Source organism: Pterocles gutturalis, unplaced genomic scaffold, assembly GCF_000699245.1.
Source record: "Pterocles gutturalis isolate BGI_N339 unplaced genomic scaffold, ASM69924v1 scaffold44298, whole genome shotgun sequence".
Classification (NCBI taxonomy): domain Eukaryota; kingdom Metazoa; phylum Chordata; class Aves; order Pterocliformes; family Pteroclidae; genus Pterocles; species Pterocles gutturalis.
Genome location: NW_010127328.1, coordinates 2,960 through 15,974, shown reverse-complemented (window position 1 = coordinate 15,974; position 13,015 = coordinate 2,960). Strand labels below are relative to the sequence as shown.

At 39.6% G+C, this 13,015-nt stretch overlaps 1 long non-coding RNA gene across 1 annotated transcript in view; it reads right to left on the bottom strand.

Moving 5' to 3' along the window:
* The window catches only part of LOC104465976, a 23,430-nt gene extending 12,233 nt beyond the window's left edge, over positions 1-11,197 (bottom strand). Inside the window, exon 1 of the long non-coding RNA XR_727595.1 lies at positions 11,089-11,197. This is a non-coding gene — a long non-coding RNA (uncharacterized LOC104465976). The remainder of the gene's footprint in view (positions 1-11,088) is intronic.
* Between the last annotated feature and the right edge of the window lie 1,818 nt (positions 11,198-13,015).

Below are 13,015 nucleotides of genomic sequence, written 5' to 3'. Positions count from 1 at the left end.
TTCCCTACAGTAGAAAATGTCTAACCTTAAGTGAATAGTCATAAATGGATTTACAAGCTGAGAAAGTGCCACCTTAGGAAGCAAATATGATCATTTTAAGATGCTAAGTTGTATAGACATAATTTAGTATGAAGAGAGCAAGAGAAACCTGTTACCATGTAACCCAGCAAGGTTAAGCAGCTCCTCACCATAGTGCTCAGGTGGGATTTAAAGCACATGATTATACTCATCAAGCTTTGAAATTTATCTTGCGATAGAAATCCTGAGGCCGACACTGCGCCCGTAGCAGCTGCAATGACTCCGTGGGGTAGGTGCTCTGAAGGAATGGAAAACTCATTCTTTTGATGACATTTTTATGAGAGAGTTTTCCAAGTATGGAAACAAGATGGTTATCCTAGGGGGTGGTCATAAGTCGCTTGCTACTACTATTGCCACAGGTCTACTGAAAATTCGCTTTGTACTGAAAGTTTAAATACTTTTAGTGATGTTTGCGGTGAACTTTACCTACTGGAAAGCTTCCGCACGCTATAGGGCTGTCCCCTATGCTACATGCTGCTGGGCTCTCCAAGATTAATGGTGTTTGGTGAAGGCCCGGACTTGGAAACGATCTGGGAAGTGGGAATGGTTTCAAGGCAGATGGAGTGCTGCCCTGAAGTGTTTTGGTGAGGCTGAGTCTAGTGCTGACACAGACAACGTGGTGCAAAAAGTTTGTCCCTGAAAGTGCTAGGAGAGCTACAAGAGAGGGATTGGTGGGATCTGCAAAAATTACAGAACTTCTCTAAATTCCTGTTTCTTGGCTCATCTCCATGGTAAGGGGTCTTCTTTCAGAAGACCACAACAAAGCTCTGGAGAGGATGTGGTAATGCCATCTAACAAAGGCGTTGTGGTGGGTGTAGAAACCCTTAGAGGAGGCAACCAGTTGCATCTTGGGGACCAGGAGATGAGGCAAGTTGTCATACACTTGGCTGGAGTTAACAACTCTGCAGATTTATGATTTTACATTGCACCATAATGCGTAATGTATGAAAAGATAAATATTTTCCATTCAGCAACATCTTGCTGCATTTTCATCTAACTCTATAATTTTAATTATAAAGTGAACATAACCTGTATCAAATTATGATTTTGTTAACATATTGAATGAGGACAAGAAAAATAAATACCAGATTTCATACTGTACAGGCACATGAAGGTATAGCAAAAAAATCTGGTTTCCTTGACCACATTGTCATAATATGCATATATAACTGCTTATTGAATCCAGGCTGTGTAGACAACAGAAAGAACACTGGCTCCATACCATCACAATGCATGCCCACAACAAAGAGGAGGAAAGAACAGGCTCTTTCATTGTGTGTTTCTAAGTATTGCCAACATAAGGGCTAAAAACGTTACCTCTGTCTGAAGTGTATCTATATATCCATGCCTAAGTTATTAACTGGGCTCCCTGAGCACAGTTGCTGAAAATATTAATATATTCAAATTATATTCCAGCTACTGCAAAAACAGTAGATCAGACAAATGTATTAAAATCTCTTCAGACAAAAGGAGTCATGTTATTTATAAAGTTCCTCCCCCTCTTTCTGGAACACAAACCTTCATTGTATGTAATATATGAGAATGCATGATGATTCTTAGATGTCAAAATGTGGCTTAAAGTTTGAATGTGATCATGAAACAGTGACTCTAATGCCTGCCATAAACAAATTGTCACTGGTATTATGTAACTTAGGCTATTCACAAAGTATAAAAGAAGGGAAGAATAAAAGGTGGCTGCCAAACACCATGGACCAAATCCCAAGGTTGTGCCAAATTGCTCTAGCGGACTGGGAATTGCAAACCCAGCGTGGAATTTGGATTTGCGCTCCCCAGTGCTCGGGCTGCTCCTGTCGCTCAGATTAGAATGAGGTAAAGGGTTTTTTTGTTTTCAGTTTGTCAGTTTATACTGTAAGGCAGCAAAGCAGCATCCAGTGGCTTCTGCAGCCCCCCTGCTCGCTTTACTGGCAGATGGGAAAGTGAGATAAAAGTTCACTAACTTTCACAGGACCCATTTTTTGTACAGAGTGGCCTTCTAGGACACAAACAGGCATGGTCAGATGGCACCAGCAGAGCAGTCTGAAAGGGAAGAACCACTCTTGGATCTGGTGGTCTTGATTTTTTCATATTATCCAGCGTATAGAGTATCTCCCCATCAGGTTGAGACCCTGCTCTTCGCTTGGACTTGTTAGCAAAGCCAGCACAGCAGGTTGATGACAGAAGATGATACATCAAAGCAGAAGGTCTTGTCTGTGAACAACAACTAATTATTCATAGATACTTTCCTTTAGTTCGGGTTTCAGGCATAATGTATATCTGCTAATGCGCCCACTGCGCAGATTTGAACTGCAGCTAATGGTTGTGTTGAGGCCCTTTATCAGGTACAACAACCAAACTAGGTGATTCTCTACCATCCTTTTTATATCCCCTCTTCCTTCTTTTAAAAGTAAAATGACTTTTTTTTTTTTTTTTTTTTTTTTTTTCCTGCAGCCTGGAATAATTGTTCAAGCAGAGATACTGGTTTAACTCATTATGAATTATTAGTGGAAAAGTGGGTCTCAGAAGTATGTTACATCTGAAATATTTTTCGTCACTTGAACATGTGCCGTCCAGAACTGGTCCTATTCTACCAGTCACTGGGAATAAACACTTCGCATGCACAGATGCTCCTAATTTGGTGTGGTTTGGAGTGTAATTTAGATCAAACGTATCCATGTAAATGAGTCAGGGTTTCTTAATTAGGTGCCTCTAAAGAAAAAACTTAGACCACATCAGTAGGTGCGGGTGTGGTGCCCAAAGTACTGGAATCTTTCCTATAGATGAAGCTGAGTTTTGCTCAGGCATACTGTAGGTTTTTCTTTCCCCCCCCTTTTTTTTCCTTTCTCTTTTTTTTTAAATTTTTTCTTTCTAAAGCACAATAATAAATCTGCAGATGGCATAGACATAAAGACGCTACTTCAGAAGAGCTGTCTAAAACACTGTCTCTTTGGCAAATGCCTTAAAGTAGGTCATTCTGCTGTGATTTAGGTTTATATTTCATTGCCAGCTTTTTGTTCCCATTACAAGTAGGGTGCATTCCAGTCCACAGATTTGCTCTTAATTTTTTGATTCAGATTTTTTTTTTTACAAGAGTTCGTAGATCTTCATAAGAAAATGGCCAAAACGCTGTCAGAAGTACTAATCATGCACTTGACCGCAAAAGGAGATGTATGAAGGTGATAACCTGCAAGTGTTGGAATGTAAAATACCATTCTCTGGAAGCAAAAAATGTATTGATTCTCTTACCGTGGTGATTGAAATGATTGTTGCATCTTTTGCAATGTGTGAAAAATAATTTGATCTAATGTCATTTCAGAGCTCTAAGAGCAGGGGCATCCGTTCCTACAGTTGTTCAGATATTTGCTTTTTCTTTATATATATTTGTTACTGAAAAGCATGTATTTTATAGCTTATATTAAAAAAAAAAAATCATCAGGGTCTGTTTTCCCATCAAAGTGCTGGGGGATTTACATGCCAAACTCCCACTAACCTTAATGAATTACCTGCATAAATTCCCTTTCAATCGATAGGAGAAGAGATCCTATTGTGGTATATTAATTATTTTGCACAGAACGCTGACATTTTGGCATTAAAGTCTTTTTTGTTTTGTTTTGAAGTTCCAATGAATATCTTAAGAAACTTCAAGCCTATTATTTATTTTACAGCCTTATTCTGAGAAAAATCCCATGTCTTTAGTCAGAAAAAGGCATTGCAATTTACCCTTTGATGACCTGGTCACGGACATTAATGTGTTAGGGTTCAATCTCCCAAAATAGTATAAAAAAAAAAAAAAGGGAGGGGAAAAAAGCTATTTTGTAATGAACTGAGCATTCTTAATTTTCACCACCAAAAAACATTTGAGTTGAAAAGAACGCTAACCCCAAGCAATATTAAGAGGTTACAAAATCCCATAAATTAACTCCGCCAGTGATATTTTACTAAAGCTTATGTGAATGCAAACCAGAAGCAGGACTCTCACATGGTCTTTATTAACCAAAGAGTACTTAGCAGTAACCAGCCTTCCCCGAGCTTTGTTGGCCGTATGCACACGTACGCCCACAGCGCCGATACGCACATGGGGGAGCCTTCAAAAGCGTGGGGTCCTCGCGGTGGAGGCTTGGGAAGTTGGCGGAGGGTGGAAGTGAGAAATGTTCTCTGTGTCATCGTGGGCAAGCGCCTCACCCTCTCCATTCCTCACTTTCTCCATCTACACGACTAGGATAATAAAAACTTACTGACCTGAAAAAAAAAGGAAGTTCTGAGATTTAATTAATGTTTGAAAAGCTTTTTTGAGATTGTTTGATATTGAGTAATGTGGGATGAACAATGGGAGCTCTTTGAAACAGGGGCTCTATCTATCTGGGTTTGTGTACTGCACCTAGCACAATGGTGCTGTACAGCCACAGAGTCAACCGTATCATAAATATTTAAATTAAAACTATGTTAATTATTTTTATCGTTCTGTTATTTGCTGATATACCAGTTCAGTACATTTTGAAGGTCAGTAGCATTGAAAAGTGCCAAGTGTAATTATTTGCCTGATTGTTATGAAAATCAGGGTTTATATTTTTTAAATGTGGTTGTGGAAATAGGGTGTCTGTGGAAACACAGGTAAAACTGTGGTTTTAATTACTCGTCATTCTTCTCATTCAAAACACTAAGCTGCAAGGTATTCTTCAGGGAAGAGGTGAACTTTGCAAACTCTCTTACTCCGCAGAAAGAAGGACTAGGCATGACTGTAATAAACCTTGGTAGCAGGTTGTCCTCACCCCAAAGTGAATTAAAAAAAAAATATGCATAAAGGGGCTTCTGGAAGATTGGATTTCTTTTTTGCCTTTAACTCAAAATCTATTATTACTCCTGTCCTGTGCACAGATGTGCCTGGTGCACATTTTCTTCTGTCCACTAATTTACAAGGGGAGAGCTTAGTAGACCAATGTGTAGAGAGAAAATGGGTTTAACTCTTTTCATTCCCCCCAAATGAGCCCTGAGAAGCTACAGTAAATGGGACAAGTGTTGGCATTGCTCCAGCTCCTTTCTAAAACTCTTCTGGAGCTGAAACAGAGAAAAGCACACGTGCAAGAGCCTGTCTTGATATATATTTGCCCTTATCAACCTAGAAAGTGATTAAACCATTTCATGGAAATCTTAAAATGCTAGTCAGGGATTCCTGAGTCTTTTGTGTCCCTGGCCAGTCACCTGTTTACTCTTCTGGTGCAAGAGGACGTTTCTTCTCTTCACATTTCCACTAGCTGCTCCTCAAGCTTGTAGGAGCAGGGTAAAACTTTTCTCTCTGCTACTCTCCCCTGGCTGAAGAGCAAGAGCTGCTCGTGAGTTGTCTGATTATAAAGAAAGGTCTTGATTCAGGAAATAGTTTCCACAAATAGTCATTCTTTCTTCTGCCTTCAGTTAAAGACTTCTGTGCTTCTGCATATTCCTGAATCTGGGCATTTTTCCTGAAACAAAATTTAATGCCCATCCCATGCTTTGGGCTGTAGGTCTCCCACAAGTGCTCCTAGGGTTCCCAAATATAAATTTGTTGTGTAGTCATTCCATTCGGGGGACTGTTTTTTCTTTTGAATGACTTTTACTTTTTTAAAAATTCTTCTTCTTTTTCTTAACAAGAGGCTTGTACAGTTCTTAACGTAATCTGTTCTGCTGTGTGAAAAAAGGGTTCTCCTGAGCCTATATTTAATATGTAAGCCTGCCCGAAACTGCTGATATGACACATAGTTTAGTAAGTGAAAATCACATATGTTTGCTACGTTTCCTCCACCAACTTGGGAAAAAAAAAAGTTTGCAGACATCCGCTGCTTAGTGTTACTAGATGCCATACTTTAACTTTATTTTCTGATTTTCCCTCAGAACTCTGGGTACTGCTGCTGGACTTGTCATCACATTGTCATCGTGTCCTGGTGTGCGGGCTACTGTGGGCTTCTGTCAAGGCATGGCTTTTTCCCTTTGTTTTTAAAATCTTTAATAGGTAGAAATAAGTCTGTTCAGTTGTGCGGAGTTTGCAAAAGCCTGTGCTCGTCAGGGTGTAGCTGCCACGTGTTGCGAGGTGTGGGGGGGTGTGTTTCATTTGTCAAGGTTGGATGCTTTGTTCATAGAGCTATGAACGTGGGGGAAGGTTATTTTTCAAAACTACTGAAGCATGAATCTTGTAGTATTTATTACTTTTGCTAGATAATATATTAATATTAGCGGGTTCATCTGAGATAAAAAGTTCTACTCTTGATGAGTATTTCCAATGAAATTGGTGCAAACAATTGCTAGTAATAATGAAGAATTTGGGCTGGGGGGAAAGCAGTCAGGAAGGAAATTCTCATTCTCTGAAAGAGCAGAAAGCCTGGATGGCACCTGAAAATGTTTTCCCGTGCTATATACAGTAACAGGAAAAATGGAGCAAGAAAATGGAGTTTCTTGGATTCAAAGGTGAATCAAAAGGAATTGGCTTCTGCCTGGACAAGGCAGCCAGAGAGGCCACAGTAACAGATCCACGTGATAAACCAAGAGGCAACTGCAGAGCTCCCCAGACAACTTGCCTGAAGTGCCTGCCAAGGAGGCAGATGCTGCTGCTGGAAGAATATCTTCCACAGTTGGGCATCTGGGTTCAGCGCTTTCCACGGAAGGGAGAGGGATGGGAGCGTCAGGCTGGCCCCCGTCTTCCCGTTTAATTATTTCTACATCCATTTTACACTTTGGTAAATAACACGTGTTATCCTGCTTTTGTGAGGGAAAAGAATAAGCAAGGAGAGGGTTTTTTTTTCCCATAATATTTCCCTTTGCAGGGGTGTCTATGTGGATGGGTAGAGAGGGATGCGAGCCTGGTCAGATGTGAGACAGCTCGGGTCTGGGAGTCGCAGAGCTGCCTCGCGGTGGCACGGAGCTCAACCTAATAAGCAGAGCAGGCTGAGATTCATTAATTTAACATTAATAAGCACAGCTTATTAGCTGAGGCACAGTGCTGGTATAATGCAGGCACACAGCTTCTGCAGCAGAGCTGGGTCTGCCCTCGCCAGCTCGGAGCGTGGTGCAGAGGAACCAGCCAGGGCACTGCTCTCTGCTACTGCACTTTGCATTATTTTTTGCAGTTGCTGCAGAAGCTTCTGTGCCCTTAAAAAAAAAAAACAAAAAAAACCTTCCATGTTTTTAGATTGTATTGTTGGCTTAGGCTGTGTGTATAAGCCATTTAAAATTCTTGTGCCTCAGTTTCCCAGTGGGTGTGTAATAGCTGCCTCAAAGATGCTGCTGTGAAATAAAATACTGTGGGAGCCTTAAAGAGTGAAATAACCCTTCTACCTCATTTGAATTATAGGTTTGTGAGTAGAGTATTGAGTACAAATAGCGATTTATTAGATAGGGGTTGGCTGCTCAGTTCACTTTTGTGCAGAGAGCCAATACAAGGTTTCTGCATCATTTCATGTCCTGTGTATGCCTGCAGTATAGGACCAGGGAGGTCTGTCAGTTTTATCTGGTACCTGCAATTATCTCTTTCTGCTTGGGAGTAAAATTAACTTGTAAATGAACAACACAAAACAGTGGAGTTCTGGAGACTGGAGGATCTGTTTTCACAAATGTATGGGACAGCAATATACGGGCTATATAGAGCAAGCAAATATTCTCTAAACACATTCAAGTAGAACAGGCTGTTTTCTGCAGCCCTTTATTTGGGAAAATCCTTACTCAGATTGGGTTTTGGTGTTTCTTTCATGTGTAAAGTTTAATGTTTGTCTGATTTGATCATCTTTGGGAAGAATTATTGAAAGCGTAATAGTAGTTGTGCTCGATTGTTTTCAGTATGAGTCCTAATAAAACTATTTCTGATGGTATTAGACTGACGAGTTGTGTGAGGTGTCTGCTAAGCCTCATATTTTCTCTCTTCTGATTATGAGTAGTAGAACAATTTTCCTGCAAAGCTGAACAAGTGACACCCGTGGGGTTTTTTTCATCAAATTAAAAAAAAAACTTAAAAGAGCAGGTAGTGCAACCCAAGCTTTGCTTTTAATCCCTCTCCTGTAGGCCTCATACGCTGCCCTGTGACTTCTTGCAACTTCAGAGGGCTTGGTTTCAGAAAGATGTATGGCACTGGTGTTAATCCCTGCTGCCAGACCTTTCTCGCAGACTCTCATCAGCTGCTTTGTCTGGGTTTCTGAAGAAGGACCCTTCTGAGGTGCATTTCACATTGTTATTTGGGCTTGATCTGGACCCACTCCCGCAGAGTGAAACCATAGTGCAGCCTCACTGCTGTCAGTGATTTAGGGTAAACATACCCTTCTGAGAGAAGGTCGGATTCTCGTGCTGATCTCCTACATGTCAATGAGATGTACTCTCAATGTGCTATGCAGTCCTTTTCCCCATCAGAAGCTCAGTTCAACACTGGGCAAGAACAGCCAGCTCCACCAACAGATACAGAAACTGCAGTAATATGCCTCAAATCGAACCAGTTTACTTATTTTTTTCAGCAAAATAGAGACTTTTGACCTTCCAGTGATTTATGCTGAGCAAACCCTGTGATTGAAGAGGATGGCGCAAGGTACGAGTCAATGGTGAGGTTGGTGCATCGTGCACATTGGCACCCCGATTCTGCAAAGTATCCCTAAAAATGATATAATTCTACCTTTTGTAACATCTGAAAACTAGTCTTGTTTCCTAACTTATTATAAATAAATCCATATTGTCTATATTTACATAACATAAATATTTTGACATTACTGACAACATATGTAAGCCTCTTTATTCTCATTTACAGAACCATGAGGTCATTCAGACTGGCCCCACTCTTTCACATTGACAAGTGCAAGAGAATATACCAGGTTTTACCTTTTTTTTTTTTTGTTGGTGTTTTCAGCATCTATTCTGTTGCTGCTTCCATGTCAATGGCGCAAAGCGTATGGAATAGTCCTGTCCTTCCCTGGGGAGGTGTTTGTGTGCCAGAGAAGACTGACCTTCTTCAGAGAGACACAGATGATTGCTTCTATAATGGTCAGACCCCTAAACGGCTCAAAAATCCCACCTTCCTGCCTTCCATCGCTCTGTGCCGCTATATCGCATTAGTATACCTCTACCTTCGCCATGGTTTCTGCAACACCCAGGTAACAGGTATCTTTAGATAGCTCTATATGGGTTGAATTGTAGTCAAGCTCAGTATTTTGTACATATGTGTGGACAATATGCATTATGAAGTATTGTTATTTTATTGTCTGTATTTTAGTGTGGGTTTTTTTTTTCTCCTTTTATTTTCTTTTCTCCAAAAAACACCGGTCTTTGCCCACTTTGCCAGTTATTCTGCGCATACGCAGCAGGAAAAAAGTGCATGTCCCAAACAGATTACGCTCTAAAAAGCCAAGCCAGACAAAGGAAGTATTATCATCATTTTGTAAACAAGGAACCAAGGCACAGAGAGATTAAGTGATTTACCCAAGGTCACCCAGAACATCCAGTCAAAGCCAAGAACTGAACCCATGTCTCCTGAGTCTCAATCAAGTGATTTAACTATGAGATCAAAGACTTATTGCGTATACCTGATATCTCTCCCCTAAGACATGGTAACAACACTTTTTTCAGGTTAGGATCAATGCCACATATGGTGCAGTAAATTTTGTATATGGCATATCTGTGTTGACAGTGTGTACCCACTTCTTGCACTCAGATCCTTCCCGGGAAATAATTTCCCTTATTATTCTTCCATTGACAGTAATAAATTATCATCCTTCTCTAGATAACCCTCTGAAGGAGAGAATGTGTGCTCACGGTATATCAGATGAATACGTAGAAAACTCTTTTCCTACAAAGCTAAAGAGTCATTTTATAAGCTAAAATTCTTCCATGCTCAATGAAATGAGGACATTCCCATGACTATATGGACCTCATTTTGCACTTTCAACTGGAAGGTGCAGAACAAGATGAAGGATATAAAATATATCAGTATAAAGGCATCATTCCTTGTAATCTTAGAATAGTCTTTTATTTGGAGTTTTTATTACTCACTCATTGGGTCACTGTATCATTCCTGGGATTAAATACTCCTCTGTGCACAGGGCTTTCATGGAGCCCTAGGTCCTACGTAGTCCCTTCAAGGTTAAGAGTAGTTTGGCTGAAAAGTGCCTGTGCAAAGTGGCACTGGTTAGTGCCAACAGCAGGACAGCCACGAAGGCAGGGACAGGATCCTGCCCTTCACGTGCCTCTGTCTTGAGGTCTATCTACCACTTCTGTGCAGTCATCCTGCAAGTCAAACTGCTGCAGGTTGGTTTCTGAGTGAGCAGGTGGTCTATGGACGTTTTTACTCCTAATGCCATGAAACACGAGAAGAAAACTCAAGGTGAACATGAGATCTCAGGTTGACTTTGTGGGCCCACATCTCTTGTAAATGGAGCTCAATGAATGTGAAAACCGAGAGAAATGATGAGACGGAGCCTCACAGTGTCATTTTTCTGCCTCTGTGGTATCTCAGCAACATTAGGAGAGCAAAGCTACACTTCCAAATCTCTCCTCTGCATTGCTTAGATGTTCTGTGTTGTCACAAGCTTCCCTGTGAGGTACAAGAGCTCATAATGTGTTTTCTTGGGTGAGGTTATTTTGATCATTATGTGTCTCACACATCACAAGAACAGCAAATGAGATTGAATGGCAGGGTTCTCAGTGGTGAAAACATGATGTTCAAAAAGTCTATTGGTGGAGAAAGTAGAACTAAACTGGACAAATGCAATACTGGAACATGTTGCATTTGCCCAATTCAATCTACCTCAAGCATAGTAATCCCAACGTGTCTGGACTGCAATGAAGGAAAGAAACTGTTCTGCTTTCTAGTAGAGGAAAAATCTGGGTCTTTGCTTCAACATACTGATTTCTTGAGCAGAAATTGGACATACATAGATACCATAAATCATGTTCAGTTTTGCCAAAGAACGTAATTATCTTTGGTATTTTGGATGATATTTCCCATTGGATTTGGACATTACACACTGATTTCTTTTAAAATTATTGATCTGTTATTACCACAGTTCTACTTACTTCTTTAGGTGTTCAAAGAGGATTTTCATTGTGTCATAGTTTGGTTTAGGGAGCTTTTTTACCAGGCTCCTTATGGATTTGATGCGAGTGGCGTTGTCCTGGATTTCTAAGGGGAAAAAAAAAAAAAGAGAAGATAACCACTTGAGTGCCATATTAGGACATTACTTTGCCCAGTACTGTCTCTGGTACCTTAACAAGAAAAGCCATCATTAATATAAGGTTAAAACCGGATTATATCATACCTTCTGTCATCTTAATAGAGAGCAAGAGTAATTTACAAGGGTTAAAAATTCTCACTTAATATTAAGGAAGCACCTCTGGTTCACAAAATAATATTTATATTATTTTCATGTATTTTATTAGACTATTAGTCTCTCATCCTGAGCTAAAGCACCTCCAAGTAGTAAGGGCTGAACATCTTAAGTGCAATTCCACTTTAGAATCATATTTGTCCAATAATGCAGCTTCTGTGATGGATGCACTTCCCAGGTAATCCTTGTTGTCCTTTTTTTCTCATGATAATTTCATCAGATCTATTTATGAATCTTTAACAGTACACCGCAGCACATCTGAAAATATAAAATGATTTACTATTCTTTTCAGTTGTGCTTTCTGGTGATCCATTAGTTCAAGAAACTATTCCAGTGCAGCTATTTTCTAATACCTGTAGTATCTCATAACTGGAATTTCTGCAGGAAACAATTTGTATTTCAAACTTACAATTAGTGATGCAGAATGCAGTGCTAAAAAGTATCGCCTTTTGAGGTGATATTGCTATCCTTTTTGTTAAGATGTACCTCCCTGTTTTAGCATGATTCATAGCTTCATGGGAAAGGATTGACTGATATTTTCATTGATTTGTATAAGATGTTGCAACTGAAGCAAAGTCGTGTACAACCGTGCTTTCATTTTGGAACAGATTAGATAAGGTGCCAGTAGGTCTGACGTAGGGAAAACATCTTGCATGTTACATGCCCTAGATAACCTGAGAATACTTTTTTGATCTTATCATCTATGATTTAATTATCACCTATCATTCTTCGTATATGTTCTTTTTTAATATTCATATTACCCTAACACCCAGAGATCTCAATCAGGATTGAATCCCAGTTGCAGGAGGTGCTGCATAAGCATACATGGTGATTAGAGCCTTGATTCAAAGATTTCACCAAAAAAAAAAAAAATTCAAGTAAAAATTTCCTGCAATTGAACTGAATTTAAGAATTAAAATTCATAATATTCCTTTCTCAGCATGTATCCCTAATTCCTGTTGAGATTAGTACTTCATCCACACAGATACAGATGTATATGCCTATATTGTTTATAATTTGAACATTTATATAGATCAGAAAGACTAGAGCTCAAAGTAGTCAAAATGTAGGTAATATTTTCCAGTAGAAAAACTCCAGACTTTTATATGGATTTATTCTATAGGAAATCATGCAGTAGCAGCAATGAAGTTACATACAGATGAAGAATACAATTTCTGTGTATTTTACTCTTGTTCTGGTTCAACCTATACAAAGTTTTAACTTCTGAACAGCACAAACTCCCCCAGTCTTCTTGCAAACCAGTCATCCCTTGATGTTTTCTGCCACAAGCCATTAGCACTGTTTATTTTTGTCCTATAGACGATCTGTCCAGTGGAAATATGACTGAAGATAAAAATGGAAACGATACAAAATTTGCAGAAGTTAATTTATTGTAGGAAGGCGGTGCAAATTCAATGGGGTTTTTATTTGTCCTGTATGGTGTGCGTATAGGCTTTGATCTTACCAGATAAGTTATATTTAGATCGGGGCTGCCCTGGTTGTTGCTTATCGCAACTTCTCAAATAAAGCTTCTCAAATAGTAGTATTATTATTATTTTTTTTTTAATTCTGTTTTCTCCTGAGAATTTAATGGACTTGAGTGGAACTGAACCACT